We start from the raw sequence: 16,308 nt of genomic DNA on the forward strand, positions 1-16,308 counted from the left end.
ATGTAGAACAAGATGAAGTATATGTTGAGATTCTTGTGAGCACACAAAACATACCAATTAAATTCAAGATTGATACAGGTGCACAAGTAAATTGCATTCCTGCTAGCACATATTATGACAAGCTGGCAAACATATGTGAGCTTGAAAAGTCTGGTCTGTCAAAACTTGTTGGTTATGGAGGACACCAGCTACATGTACTGGGAAAGTGCTCATATCAATGCATGTTACAAAACAAAAAACTTAATTTGGAATTTTATGTTATAGACACCCCAGCAAAGCCTGTTTTAGGGTTAAGTGCCTGCAAACAGCTAAATCTTATAAAAATAGTCATGACTGTTGATCAGTATAAAAAAGGTTTATCTAAGCAACAAGTTGAGGAACTATTTTCAGATGTGTTTCAAGGGCTAGGTTGTTTGCCTGGTGCATGCAGCATTAAACTAAAACCAGATGCACATCCAGTAATTCATTCACCAAGAAGGATTCCAATTGCCATAAAAGACAAACTCAAAGAGGAACTGGATCGCATGGTAAATTTAGGAGTGCTGAAAAAAGTAGATGAGCCCACTGAGTGGGTGAGTTCAATGTTTGCAGTAGAAAAGAAAAACTCAGGTGCTTTAAAAATATGCATTGATCCAAGAGATTTAAACAGAGAAATCATGCGAGAACACTACAGTTTACCAACTCTAGATGACATCACACACAAGTTAGCACATGCAAAATTCTTCAGTGTATTAGATGCTCAATCAGGATATTGGCAGCTCAAATTAGATGAACAGAGCAGCAGGCTCACCACTTTTAATTCACCATTTGGAAGATGGCGCTTTACTAGAGTTCCCTTTGGTATTGCCTCAGCACAAGAAATATTTCAGAAAAAAGCACATGAAACCATTCAAGGCCTTCATGGTGTAGATGTAATCATAGATGATCTTCTGGTATATGGATCTACACGGAAAGAACATTATCAAAATCTGTATGCACTATTGGAACGGTGTCGAGAGAGAAACATGAAGTTAAACCCAGGTAAAATGCAAATCGGTGTTACCCAAGTTAAATATTTTGGTCATATTCTGTCACAAGATGGGCTAAAAGCAGACCCAGAGAAAATAGCAACAATACAACATCTGGATCCTCCTACCTCTAAGAAGGAATTAGAAACCATTCTGGGTATGTTTAATTATCTGTCAAGGTTTGTTCCTGGACTAGCAGAAGCTACAGCTCCACTAAGATAACTACTCCAAAAGGATGCACTATGGAGCTGGAATGACTCAATAAATAATGTTTTTGAAGATGTCAAAGGTCTAATTGTGTGTTCATCGGAAACTGGATTACAATATTTTGCTGGTGGACTGGTTGTGTCTCTAAAAGGGACATATTTGTTTTCAATACTAAGTTAATATTTAAAAAAACAAGTTTTCTTTTTTTTAATACTTTTTAGTTATATTACTTGTAAGGTGAAAAAGTTCCTTACATAGCTGCTAGTGGCTGCTGGTGGAATAGTTGTGTCTTTGAAAGGGACATATTTGTTTTCAGTACTAAGTTAATATTTAAAAAAATCAAGTTCTCATTTTTTTTTTAATAAATTCTATTATTTGAAAGGTGAAAAAGTTCCTTACATAGCTGCTAGTAGCTGCTGGTGGCTTATGTATCTTTAAGGGACATATTTGTTTTCAGTACTTTTAATAGTTAAAAAAAACAAGTTAACATTTTTTTAATGAATTTTATTACTTGTAAGGGGAAATGTTCCTTACATAGCTGTAAGTGACTGCTGGTGGATTGTTGTCTCTGAAAGTCACCAAATTAAAACCACTTGGTTGTCATAGTAACTCACATAACTAAAATAATTAAACATCATAAAAACCATGTAATATATTCATGTTTATACTATTGACTAAGAGGGTTATTAAATATTGATCCAAGACAACACTAATCACTATCATATATTGGGCACCACACACAACTATAGATCTTAATGGCAGTAATAGCCAATAACATAGCACTGAGACAAATAAGTGAAGCAATTCTTAATGAATTTCAAACATGAGCTCGAATTCATGGTAAGGCCCCTACCTCACAAGTATCCATACAAATTGGGGGCCTATTTTTTTTTTAATTTTCAATTATATGTAACTATTCCCTGTTTAAACCTTTTAGGTTGGTTAATGCAGAAAATATTATCAAATACACTGGAGCATTAACATTTTTGGAGCCTGATTTGCTTCTTCCCAAATCCACAAAGGTTTTAGTAAAGAAGTTCCTCATGTAGGATCAACTTGCAAGGAATGATCTCTGGCTAACAGTGCACACCAGCAGATGAAAGAGAAAGAAAAAGGAAGGACACAAAAGCGAGAGCTGAAATTTTAACTTGAAGAGTGATTTAAGCTACATAAGACATTTTAAGACAGTCAATGACTTGTTGGAAGGCTTGCAAGGATTATACAGAAGTTAAAGTGTTGATGAACTTTAGCTAATCAGATGTCATATATGTAATCTTTGTCAATAAAAAAGTATATGTGCACCTTTTTTAAAAAAAAAATCTATCCGTCAAAAGGGTTAAAAGTGTATCTATAGTAATGCTTCTATTACAGTCTTATGCGGGCCCACTGGGATGAACTACCAATGAACAACCAATCAGTGTATGTGCCATATGACACTCTTGTAGTCCAGCCCTTTGAAAGCCCTTAGGAAGTCTATGTAGAGGGTGAGTGGGAGTGCTCTCTATGTCACATCCCAGCAAAAAGAGGAAATGAAGGGGGTGGAGGAACAAAAGATACCAGGTAGGTTTATAAATCTTTTATTATAAAATATAAATGCAGTTTTGCTTGTACACTAATATATTTTACATTACAACATTCTTAAAGTTTGAAATTTTCCATCACTTTATTGTTGCTGGCATAAAGATTTAGGTACAATACTCCACACGTGTAAATAGCAGCAGACTATACAAGTGGCTATACAAAAGTGGAAGAGAAGGAATTCTGCAATGTGTTACAGAAGCAACGCTACTGAATAATAAGGTGCAATATTCCTGAGCTTTCAGACAATTTGCTCAGTTCTTCAGTTTGTACCAGCCATGAGAACAATGTGAACTTTCCTGAAAACTCAATTTTCTGCACACTCTACCCTTGATGCCTACACAGATGCCTAACCTTTTTCCATTCTATACAGTAACTTCTGATCAGTGTAGTAACTCATTTATATTTATATTCATTTGCCACATAAGGGATAAGGAATATTTAAGAGGCTTTTCATGGAGTATGTTGCTGGATTGCAGAACCACGCAGAACAAGGTATGCTGTTAAGTCCATAATAGAGAACTCCAATTAACTTTAAAACATTTAGGGCTAAATTACAAGTGGCGCAGCATTTTGCACTTCCACTCGAGCGATTGCTCCGCTAGAATTAAGATTTTTGCGCTAGTCTGGTTGCGCTCGCATTACAAGTTGAAAGTAAACTGGTTTTGCTCTAGTGGTAACCTGACTAGAGCAAAAATCCAAAATTAGAATATTGTGTGCTCGTTCACGTATTCCCCTTACTCTTGCACAAATAACATTACATATTCTTATTAGCGATAACCCGACATGATAAATATATTCCAATGTTCTTTTCATAATGGAATACATTCTATTTATTTCATAAATACATATTTATACATATATCTGATGTTTTTTTACACAAATATATATTTATAACTATATATATATATATATATATATATACAGCATATAGATGATTATATATAGGTATAGATATTTACAGATATATATATAGGAATATCTATTTAAAAATACAAAGAACATATTCTGCTATCTACAGAACACTCGAATGTGAAATATTTACAGTAAATACGTAGTTAAAAACTTTATTAAAAATGAATATTGCATAAATATGCTTTTACATGTTTTCATCTATTTAACAACAAAAGGCTCTAATACACTTATATACTGTATATACAGTATGTCTGTATGTGCATATAAATCTATCTATGTGTTTATATGTGTATATATGTCTGTAAATACATATATACACATATAAATACATAAATACATATATACACATATAAATACATAAATACATATAAACACATATAAATACATAAATACATATGTGCACATATATAGACATACAGTATATATATATATATATATATATATATATATATATATATATATATATATATATATATATATATATATATATATATATATATATATATATATATATATATATATATATATATATATCTTTAGACATGTGTATGTATGTATCTCTATGTTAAAGCCCTTTGGCAGCTTTTATTTTCCCCAACACCCGAGATCTCAAATCAAATCTTTGAGCCTTTATAACTTTTTTGTGCAATATTTTTATTTGACAGTGTTATTATATTCATAACTGTACTTTGTAATGTATTTTTTAAGTGTTTTGTGCAAACTTTTATTTTTGCCAAACAGTTAACCACAGCTCTGAAATCACATTGCAAATATATCCACACAAAAGAAAAGTTATAAAAGTATTTTAAAATGGTGACTTTATTATCAGAATTGGCAGTGTTTTGAAAATCTTGGCCAGTCTTGAAATATGCTGTACCTGTTGAAAGTCTTCTGATATGGCTAATAAGAGACCAGGTGTAAATAAGCTTGTGCACTGCTACTACATTACATTTGAAATTTACTTTGAACCCTTCTTCTATTTATACAGTCACAAAAAAATGTTTTGTGTGTGTCTATTATAATTGAGGCAAGTGAAGGCTGAATGTGCAAAATTATTATTTTATACAATTCAATTAAAGTTGCAACCAACATACTCTGCAACACTAACTTCTGAAAGATATGAAGTCACTGAATATTAAACAAAAATTGGGGTAGGGTAAAACCTGACATTTTCCTGTTTAAAATTAAAAAATGAAAGGAAATCTGTAAACCTAGATTTAAAAGGATTCAATTTACAACAGCCACATTGAATAACACTTTTCAGTTCCATTTTAACATTGGCTGTGGATAATCACCGAAAACCTTTTGAAATAATTACTGATAAAAAACAGGGAATTAATAAGTTACTCATATACATCACTATTTTCTTAAATATTGTTAGGCAAATAATTTGCTTCATTCTCTTGATATCCTTTGTTGAAAAACATATATAAATAGGCTCAGAAGCTGCTGATTACACAAGGCAACATAGATGCCTTGTGTGATTGGCTCACCTATGTGCATTGCTATTTCTTCAACAAAGGATATCTGAAGAATGAAGAAAAAATAGAAATAAACTGGAATGTTATTTAAAATTGTATTCTCTATCTGAACCATGAAATAAAAATTTTGGTTCTCATGTCTCCTTAACCCCTTAGTGACCAGACCATTTTTCAATTATCTTACTGTTAAGGACCAGGGCTATTTTTACATTTTTGTGGTGTTTGTGTTTAGCTGTAATTTTCCTCTTACTCATTTACTGTACCCACACATATTATATACCGTTTTTCTTGCCATTAAATATCATCATATATCAAATATTCATCATATCATATAATTTACTATAAAAAAAATATAAAATATCATGAAAAAATAAAAAAACACACTTTTTCTAAATTTGACCCCCAGAATCTGTTACACCCCCCAAAAAACACCCATGCTAAATAGTTGTATGTATACCTTTTTAGTAGACAACCCAGTATTGATTTAGACCCATTTTGGTATATTTCATGCAACCATTTCACCACCAAATGCGATCAAATAAAAAAAATTGTTAACTTTTCACAAACTTTTTTACAAACTTTAGGTTCACTGAAATTATTTACAAACAGCTTGTGCAATTATGGGACAAATGGTTGTAAATGCTTCTCTGGGATCCCCTTTGTTTAGAAATAGCAGACATTTATGACTTTGGCATTACTTTTTGGTAATTAGAAGGCCGCTGAATGCTGCTGTGCACCACACTTGTGTTATGCCTAGCAGTGAAGGAGTTAATTAGGTAGCTTGTAGAGGGTTAATTTTAGCTTTAGTGTTGAGATCAGCCTCCCACCTGACACATCACACCCCCTGATCCCTCCCTGATCCCTCTCAAACAGTTCTTTTCTCTCCCCAACCTCACAATTGTCACCACCATCTTAAGTACTGACAGAAAGTCTGCCAGAACTAAAATAAAAGGGTTTTTTTTTTTTATCTTTTATATATATATATATATATATATATATATATATATATATATATATATATATATATATATAAATATATATATATATATATATATATATATGTATATATATATATAATTTCTGCAGTGTATGTTCCCACCTAACCCCCCAACCTCCACGATCCCCCCCAAACAGCTCTTTTAACCTCCCCTCTCTTCCTATTTGTGGCCATCTTGGGTACTGGCAGCTGTCTGCCAGTACCCACTTTGCAATATATTTGCAATTTATTATTTTTATATTTTCCATAGTGTTGCTGCCCCCCTCAATACCCTCCCCCTCCCAGATCCCTTTTCCCAAGACTTCTACCCCTCCCTTTTCCTCTCCCTCCCTCTCTCTCAGGGTTGCAACCTCTGCCATGTTTTCCTGGCCACTTATGCGTTACACATGCTGCAGGGTGTGCAGGGAAGAACATGAATAGTGCTGTCCAGGGTTACTATTTTTGTGCTGTCCAGCAGCACAATGCAGGTTTCTCCCTGCACACCATGCAACATGTGTAACTCATTAGTGTCCAGGAAAACATGGCCAAAGTGGCAACCCTCTTCTCTCTCCCTCCTTCCGATCATTGCAAGTACTGTAGCGTGTGTGCTCGTGCTTCCGCCCCCCTCGCACTATCACGATGCCCTCCCCACACTGGATTAACAAATTCAACACAAACCGGATGTGATCCAGCAATGAGCCGCCCACCCACATCGCTCGTATCCCTCCTATGCCACCAATGATCAGCACCATCATTGGCCATCGCAGAGAGGGCCACAGAGTGTCTCTCTTTGCATCGGTTGCTAAAAAAAAAATCTGTTTTGAGGCATCACTGCAATACCCTGAAAGCGTCTGGAAGCGATCAAGATCTTTTCCACCATTTAAAGGGACAATCTACTCAGGCAAGCAGCTGATAGGAGTTAATTTTATTGAAATTGACTGCAGGATCACCCTTTCAAAAGGTGTGGTCGTTCTCTCTTCTATCCCTCACTAGGAGGTTGATATCTGTTGCTGTAGCTTGTTTGCAAAGCTTTTCTATAGCCAATACTGCAATATTTAAATTTTCTGTTAACATGACAGTTTTAAGAAGCAAAAGCAGTTATTTCATATGACAAAATAGAAGGTACAGGAGCTATTTTAAAATAATTTAATACACTCACTCCAGCAGGTACAATGGATCCTTTAGTAAACATTTAAAGGGACATGAAACCCATTTTTTTTCTTTAGATGTAATTTTAAAAAACTTTCCAAATTACCTCTATTATCTAATTTGCTTCATTCTCTTGATATCCTTTGCTAAAAAGCATATCTAGATAGGCTCAGTAGCTGGTGATTGGTGGCTGCACATAGATGCCTCATGTGATTGGCTCACCCATGTGCATTACTATTTCTTAAACAAAGGATAATAATGAAGAAATATAAATAATTGAAGTAAATTTGAATGTTGTTTAAAATTGTATTCTCCATCTGAATCAAGAAAGAAACATTTTAGGTTTTGTGTCATTTTAATTAGGTGTCTAATGTCCATTTAAAGGGACAGTCTAGTCCAAAAAAAACTTTCATGATTCAGATAAAGCATGTAATTTTAAACAATTTTCCAATTTACTTTTATCACCAATTTTTCTTTGTTCTCTTGGTATTCTAAGTTGAAAGCTTAACTTAGGAGGTTCATATGCTTATTTCTTAGACCTTGAAGGCCGCCTCTTAAGAATGCATTTTAACAGTTTTTTCCCCACTAGAGGGTGTTAGTTTATGTTTTTCATATAGATAACACTGTGCTCGTGCATGTGAAGTTACCTGGGAGCCCTCACTGATTGGCTAAACTGCAAGTCTGTCAAAAGAGCAAATAAAGGGGCAGTCTGCAGAGGCTTAGATACAAGATAATCACAGAGGTAAAAAAATATATAAATATAACTGTGTTGGTTATGCAAAACTAGGGAATGGGTAAACAAGGGATTATATATCTGTTAAAACAATAACAATTCTGGTGTAGACTGTCCCTTTAAAGGGACAATGAACTGAGAGTTACAGTATTTGTAAACAATTCAATACACTCCAGCAGGCACAATGAATCTTTTAGTAAACATTTAAGGTAAGATACATTTACATTACAATGTCTCTTTAAGTATAGAAGGGAGATTTATACTAAGCAAAGCTAAGCAAGTATTTACACCAACAACTTAAAAGTGATAAAGAGGGATAATTTGCAGCATTGTGTATTTCACCTAAATACTTTTATAAGGTGAAAAGGAAGGGCTAGCTACAGCCATTACACATAAAGCTTGTTCTGTATTTGATGTTTCATTGATCTGATGATATTATTACTGGTTTACAAACCTGAATTTTATTTTTCATTGCAACTGCCTCAAGGTTGTTGCCTGAACGTAACAAATTTCTTCAATATAACTAACCACCATCGGTTCCCCAGCTGTTTTGTAGTAAAAGTAAATTATCCACTATTAACCCTCAAATATCCAAGCACGTTCAAAACTTTCTCAATCTAATAGCATTCTGCGCTCTGGAATTGGCAGCCCAAAATGAAAACCATCTGCCTATTACAATCCTTTAAAAAGCTTTAACAACCTTATCCCTGTTTTTACTCGTCCATAGAAATCCTCTCTCTGTTCCCTTTCTCATACACAATTTACTACTGAAATGTTGATGCAATTATATTGCCCATCAAAAAGAGATATAAAGAATGCTGGCAGGCTTTAAATGTCACACGCAAAAAATGTTTCAGATTTGGAATATCTATAACTCATAATAATATTGTTTTTGTTTTACTTTGTTGAATTTTACAACTTTGCTGGATTAAAATGTAGGGCTGTTGCTAGAAGTGTTACAGTATATAAGGGGTAAACTGTATTCAAAGTGTGGAGCCTAACCTTACTCCTAACCATAACATTATAAATTATAAATCAACAGCATTGTCAGAGGCAAATTCTAAAGCATGATTTTTTTTTTATTTCTCACAAAATTTCAACCACAAAATGTAGAAAGTGCCATATGGTAAAGTTGCCATTTTGACAGGCAGTATAACTGCACAAATATTTGTTACCCTCTTATATACACTACAGTATATCTGTCTAAACAGCCTTTTATTCCTTGCATCTTCCTTACTTTGTTTTCAAGAAAATAAGGCTACATAACCAAGTTTCAGTAAGCACCTGGAAGTGAGTGCCATGGAATTAACTGAAGAAAATAAATCCAATTTCACCAACTGGTGTCACCAAATGAAGGGTCAGATTAAAAGTGGAGCGCTAACAGGTACGTGCCAGCAAAAAGGGGTTTATTGCAGGTGTTTGCACTGCTCGTATTACAAGATAAATGTAAGCGCAATAGCTTGAGCGCAATCACGATTAACGCTAAAATGATTACTGCATCCTCAGAGCTCTGGTTAACTGTTTTGCCAAACAAAAAAGTGTCACAAAACAAATTTAAAAATACATTACAAAGTATACATATACTTATAATAACATCTAATGAAAATTATTCACAAACAATATTACACAAAAAAAGTTATAAGGGATCAAAGATATATACGTATATATATACAGGGAGTGCAGAATTATTAGGCAAGTTGTATTTTTGAGGATTAATTTTATTATTGAACAACAACCATGTTCTCAATGAACCCAAAAAACTCATTAATATCAAAGCTGAATAGTTTTGGAAGTAGTTTTTATTTTGTTTTTAGTTATAGCTATTTTAGAGGATATCTGTGTGTGCAGGTGACTATTACTGTGCATAATTATTAGGCAACTTAACAAAAAACAAATATATACCCATTTCAATTTATTTTTACCAGTGAAACCAATATAACATCTCAACATTCACAAATATACATTTCTGACATTCAAAAACAACAAAAACAAATCAGTGACCAATATAGCCACCTTTCTTTGCAAGGACACTCAAAAGCCTGCCATCCATGGATTCTGTCAGTGTTTTGATCTGTTCACCATCAACATTGCGTGCAGCAGCAACCACAGCCTCCCAGACACTGTTCAGAGAGGTGTACTGTTTTCCCTCCTTGTAAATCTCACATTTGATGATGGACCACAGGTTCTCAATGGGGTTCAGATCAGGTGAACAAGGAAGCCATGTCATTAGATTTTCTTCTTTTATACCCTTTCTTGCCAGCCACGCTGTGGAGTACTTGGACGTGTGTGATGGAGCATTGTCCTGCATGAAAATCATGTTTTTCTTGAAGGATGCAGACTTCTTCCTGTACCACTGCTTGAAGAAGGTGTCTTCCAGAAACTGGCAGTAGGACTGGGAGTTGAGCTTGACTCCATCCTCAACCTGAAAAGGCTACACAAGCTCATCTTTGATGATACCAGCATAAACCAGTACTCCACCTCCACCTTGCTGGCGTCTGAGTCGGACTGGAGCTCTCTGCCCTTTACCAATCCAGCCACGGGCCCATCCATCGGGCCCATCAAGACTCACTCTCATTTCATCAGTCCATAAAACCTTAGAAAAATCAGTCTTGAGATATTTCTTGGCCCAGTCTTGACGTTTCAGCTTGTGTGTCTTGTTCAGTGGTGGTCGTCTTTCAGCCTTTCTTACCTTGGCCATGTCTCTGAGTATTGCACACCTTGTGCTTTTGGGCACTCCAGTGATGTTGCAGCTCTGAAATATGGCCAAACTGGTGGCAAGTGGCATCTTGGCAGCTGCACGCTTGACTTTTCTCAGTTCATGGGCAGTTATTTTGCGCCTTGGTTTTTCCACACGCTTCTTGCGACCCTGTTGACTATTTTGAATGAAACGCTTGATTGTTCGATGATCATGCTTCAGAAGCTTTGCAATTTTAAGAGTGCTGCATCCCTCTGCAAGATATCTCACTATTTTTGACTTTTCTGAGCCTGTCAAGTCCTTCTTTTGACCCATTTTGCCAAAGGAAAGGAAGTTGCCTAATAATTATGCACACCTGATATAGGGTGTTGATGTCATTAGACCACACCCCTTCTCATTACAGAGATGCACATCACCTAATATGCTTAATTGGTAGTAGGCTTTCGAGCCTATACAGCTTGGAGTAAGACAACAATCATAAAGAGGATGATGTGGTCAAAATACTCATTTGCCTAATAATTCTGCACTCCCTGTATATATATATATATATATATATATATATATATATATATATATATATATATATATATATATATATATATATGTGTGTGTACATATGTATTTATGTATTTATATTCTGTTAAAATCTGACAGTGCTCAACCTTGTGTCTGTAGCTCCTAGTATTGTGGGTACCAGCGCCCCCAAAAAGGTGAATGTAGTGCTAAAAATAAATACACAGAGCGCCTCCTAAAAGGCTAAGACACTAGTAGTGACAAGATTATTTAAATAAAAAATATATTGAAATACTATAGGTGTGTATAAAATATTTTATAAGCTACTTATAGCTAAAACACAGGGAGTGCAGAATTATTAGGCAAATGAGTATTTTGACCACATCATCCTCTTTATGCATGTTGGAAAAACCAAGGCGCAAAATAACTGCCCATGAACTGAGAAAAGTCAAGCGTGCAGCTGCCAAGATGCCACTTGCCACCAGTTTGGCCATATTTCAGAGCTGCAACATCACTGGAGTGCCCAAAAGCACAAGGTGTGCAATACTCAGAGACATGGCCAAGGTAAGAAAGGCTGAAAGACGACCACCACTGAACAAGACACACAAGCTGAAACGTCAAGACTGGGCCAAGAAATATCTCAAGACTGATTTTTCTAAGGTTTTATGGACTGATGAAATGAGAGTGAGTCTTGATGGGCCAGATGGATGGGCCCATGGCTGGATTGGTAAAGGGCAGAGAGCTCCAGTCCGACTCAGACGCCAGCAAGGTGGAGGTGGAGTACTGGTTTGGGCTGGTATCATCAAAGATGAGCTTGTGGGGCCTTTTCGGGTTGAGGATGGAGTCAAGCTCAACTCCCAGTCCTACTGCCAGTTTCTGGAAGACACCTTCTTCAAGCAGTGGTACAGGAAAAGTCTGCATCCTTCAAGAAAAACATGATTTTCATGCAGGACAATGCTCCATCACACGCGTCCAAGTACTCCACAGCGTGGCTGGCAAGAAAGGGTATAAAAGAAGAAAATCTAATGACATGGCCTCCTTGTTCACCTGATATGAACCCCATTGAGAACCTGTGGTCCATCATCAAATGTGAGATTTACAAGGAGGGAAAACAGTACACCTCTCTGAACAGTGTCTGGGAGGCTGTGGTTGCTGCTGCACACAATGTTGATGGTGAACAGATCAAAACACTGACAGAATCCATGGATGGCAGGCTTTTGAGTGTCCTTGCAAAGAAAGGTGGCTATATTGGTCACTGATTTGTTTTTGTTTTGTTTTTGAATGTCAGAAATGTATATTTGTGAATGTTGAGATGTTATATTGGTTTCACTGGTAAAAAATAAATAATTGAAATGGGTATATATTTGTTTTTTGTTAAGTTGCCTAATAATTATGCACAGTAATAGTCACCTGCACACACAGATATCCCCCTAAAATAGCTATAACTAAAAACAAACTAAAAACTACTTCCAAAACTATTCAGCTTTGATATTAATGAGTTTTTTGGGTTCATTGAGAACATGGTTGTTGTTCAATAATAAAATTAATCCTCAAAAATACAACTTGCCTAATAATTCTGCACTCCCTGTATACAAACAAGATACAAAAGTGGATCCACTTAAAATTAACAATAAAATATGCATATATCTATATAAAAAACAATACAATTGTGGTTAAAACCACAACAAAATACAATCTTAATCACAAAATAAATTACAATAAAACAGCTGTTAACTGATAAGCTGGTTGATAGTTGGATAAAAAATATAAATATAAAAACATCAATTTACTAAGTAGGTGTCCATAAATATGTAAGTCCCAAACTTAAATTCTTTCCAGAGAGTAAATGTCCAATATGAAAATTCTATTTTAAAACAATTATCCTTATATATCCCTCGATAAACAGTGAAATGATGAAGTGTGTAAAAAAGAAAAACGTAGTGGTTTTCAAATCAAGTTTCAAAAATTATTGTGAATATCCAAAAAATCCTGAAAAGATGATGTGATGAAGTGGGCGTGAATAATAAAAAATGTGAATACACAAAAAATGAAAAAAGAGAAAGGAAAAAAATGTGAAAAAATAATCCAAATGAATATTTAGGATGTGTTAAAGTGAATAACACACTTATAAAGTGACCCTTATGTGAATACAAGATGTGAAGAGATGCTCCTAAAAAGTTATTCCTGTGTGTAAACGATGAAAAAATACAGAAATGGATCCTATGTCTCAGGGATCAATTCATTCAAAGATATACCTGTAATAAAACAAATATAACATAGTGCAAAACTGCTATTCAAACTTAGTCAGTAATTGAAAAGAAGCTTACCATATATGTCAACGCGTTTCGGCCCTAAGAACTGGGCCTTTATCAAGACTATCTATAGGGTCACTTTATAAGTGTGTTATTCACTTTAACACATCCTAAATATTCATTTGGATTATTTTTTCAAATTTTTTTCCTTTTTCTTTTTTCATTTTTTGTGTATACACATTTTTTATTATTCACGCCCACTTCATCACATCATCTTTTCAGGATTTTTTGGATATTCACAATAATTTTTGAAACTTGATTTGAAAACCACTACATTTTTCTTTTTTACACACTTCATCATTTCACTGTTTATCGAGGGATATTTAAGGATAATTGTTTTAAAATAGAATTTTCATATTGGACATTTACTCTCTGGAAAGAATTTAAGTTTGGGACTTACATATTTATGGACACCTACTCAGTAAATTGATGTTTTTATATTTATATTTTTTATCCAACCATCAACCAGCTTATCAGTTAACAGCTGTTTTATTGTAATTTATTTTGTGATTAAGATTGTATTTTGTTGTGGTTTTAACCACAATTGTATTGTTTTTTATATAGATATATGCATACGTTATTGTTAATTTTAAGTGTATCCACTTTTGTATCTTGTTTGTATATTTTAGCTATAAGTAGCTTATAAAATATTTTATACACACCTATAGTATTTCAATATATTTTTTATTTAAATAATCTTGTCACTACTAGTATCTTAGCCTTTTAGGAGGCGCTCTGTGTATTTATGTATTTATATGTATAGATATATATGTATTTACAGACATGTATACACATATAAACACATAATGACATATGTACACATATATAGACATACAAGTGCATTGGAGCCCTTGGCAGCAAAATATATTAAATTTAAAACATGTAAAATCATATTTATGCAATATTCAAATTTAATAAAGTGTTATAGTTTGTATTTACTGTAAATATTTAACATTCCAATGTTCTGCACATAGCATAATATGTTCTATGTATTTCTAAATAAATATTCCTACATATATATATATATATATATATATATATATATATATATATATATATATATATATATATATATATATACATCTCTCTATATCTTCCTATATATAATCATGTATATACAGGTATAAATATATATTTGTTCAAAATACCATCAGATATATGTAGAAATATGTATTTATGAATAAATAGAATATATTCTACTTTGTGAAGAACATTGGAATGTGAAATATTCACATGGTTTCATGTTGGGTTAGTGCACTTGAGAATATGCTATTGTGTTTGTGCACGAGTAGGTTGTCGTCTTTATTTCCACTATTTTTTTTTGCTCCATTGATTTTGAGGAAATAGGTTATTGCGCATGCGATAGTCTATGTTCGGCTTTTTATGCCTGTGGGTTAGCGAGCAAGTGAAAACAGTTTACTTTAAACTCATAATACAAGCACAACCCAACACACACAATAAGCTTACTTCTAGCGAAGTTAACGCTCGAGCGGGATCGTTAAACAGCACTCCACTTGTAATCTGGCCCTAAATCCTTTAGAACCAATGGTGGCAAAGTTTAAAAAAAATTATTCTGATCCAATACCAGAAACACTATTTAGTTACGCTAATACTTGTACTGATTGTTTGACAACCTTTGGCTTCGGATGATTTACTTTAAAAATTGTGCTGTCAAAAAAAGTCTCACAGTTCAACAAAGTTGAAGTGCTGCTTGTGTAAATGCTGTATTAACTCCTTGGTAGCCAATACCATATGTACAAACTTACAAACTAACCCCAATCACCTTATACATAACAAATCATAACCTCTTGCCCTAACTCCTTATATTTATCAAGCACAGTGTACAAGTCAGTTAAATTTGTAATGTATTTAAAGGGACATGAAACCCAACATTTTTATTTTTCATGATTCAAATAGAGCACATGATTTTAAACAACTTTCCAATTTACTTCTTTTATCCAATTTGCTTCATTCTCTTGGTATCATTTTTGAAGGAGTAGCTATGCACTACTAGGAGCTATCTGAAGACATCTGGTGAACCAATGAAAAAGAGACATTTTTGTGTAGCCACCAATCAGCAGCTAGCTCCTATTATTGCATTGCTGCTCCTGAGCCTACCTAGATGTGCTTTTCAACTAGGGATATCAAGAGAATGAAGCAATTTAGATAATGGAAGCAAATTGGAAAAAAGTGTTTAAAATCACATGTTCTGCCTGAATCATGAAATACATATTTTGGGTTTCATGTACCTTTAAAGACTTGCATTTCAAAATTCCTGAAACACTACACAATATTTTCCTAACAAACCACTAAAGATTAATCTATCTGAACTAATGTCTACATGCAAACCAATAAAAACAACATATGAATGTGTAGACTAGTCAGGTCATATTTTGTAGATATGGTTGGCGGTTATGGTTTTACTGCCATATTTACTGCTTATATCACAACATATGTTATTATTGTAGACCAAGTTGTGAATAATGTAGTTGCATACTTTTTAAAGGGACAATCTAGTCCAAAATAAACTTTCAAGATTCAGATAGGGCATGTGATTTTAAACAATTTTCCAATTTACTTTTATCACCAATTTTGCTTTGTTCTTTTGGTATTCTTAGTTGAAAGCTAAACCAAGGAGGTTTATATGCTAATTTATAATCCCTTGAAGGCCGCCTCTTCTCTCAGGGCAATTTGACAGTTTTTCACCACTAGATGGTGTTAGTTCATGTGAGTCATATAGAT

Source organism: Bombina bombina, chromosome 5 (genome assembly GCF_027579735.1).
Source record: "Bombina bombina isolate aBomBom1 chromosome 5, aBomBom1.pri, whole genome shotgun sequence".
Classification (NCBI taxonomy): Eukaryota; Metazoa; Chordata; class Amphibia; order Anura; family Bombinatoridae; genus Bombina; species Bombina bombina.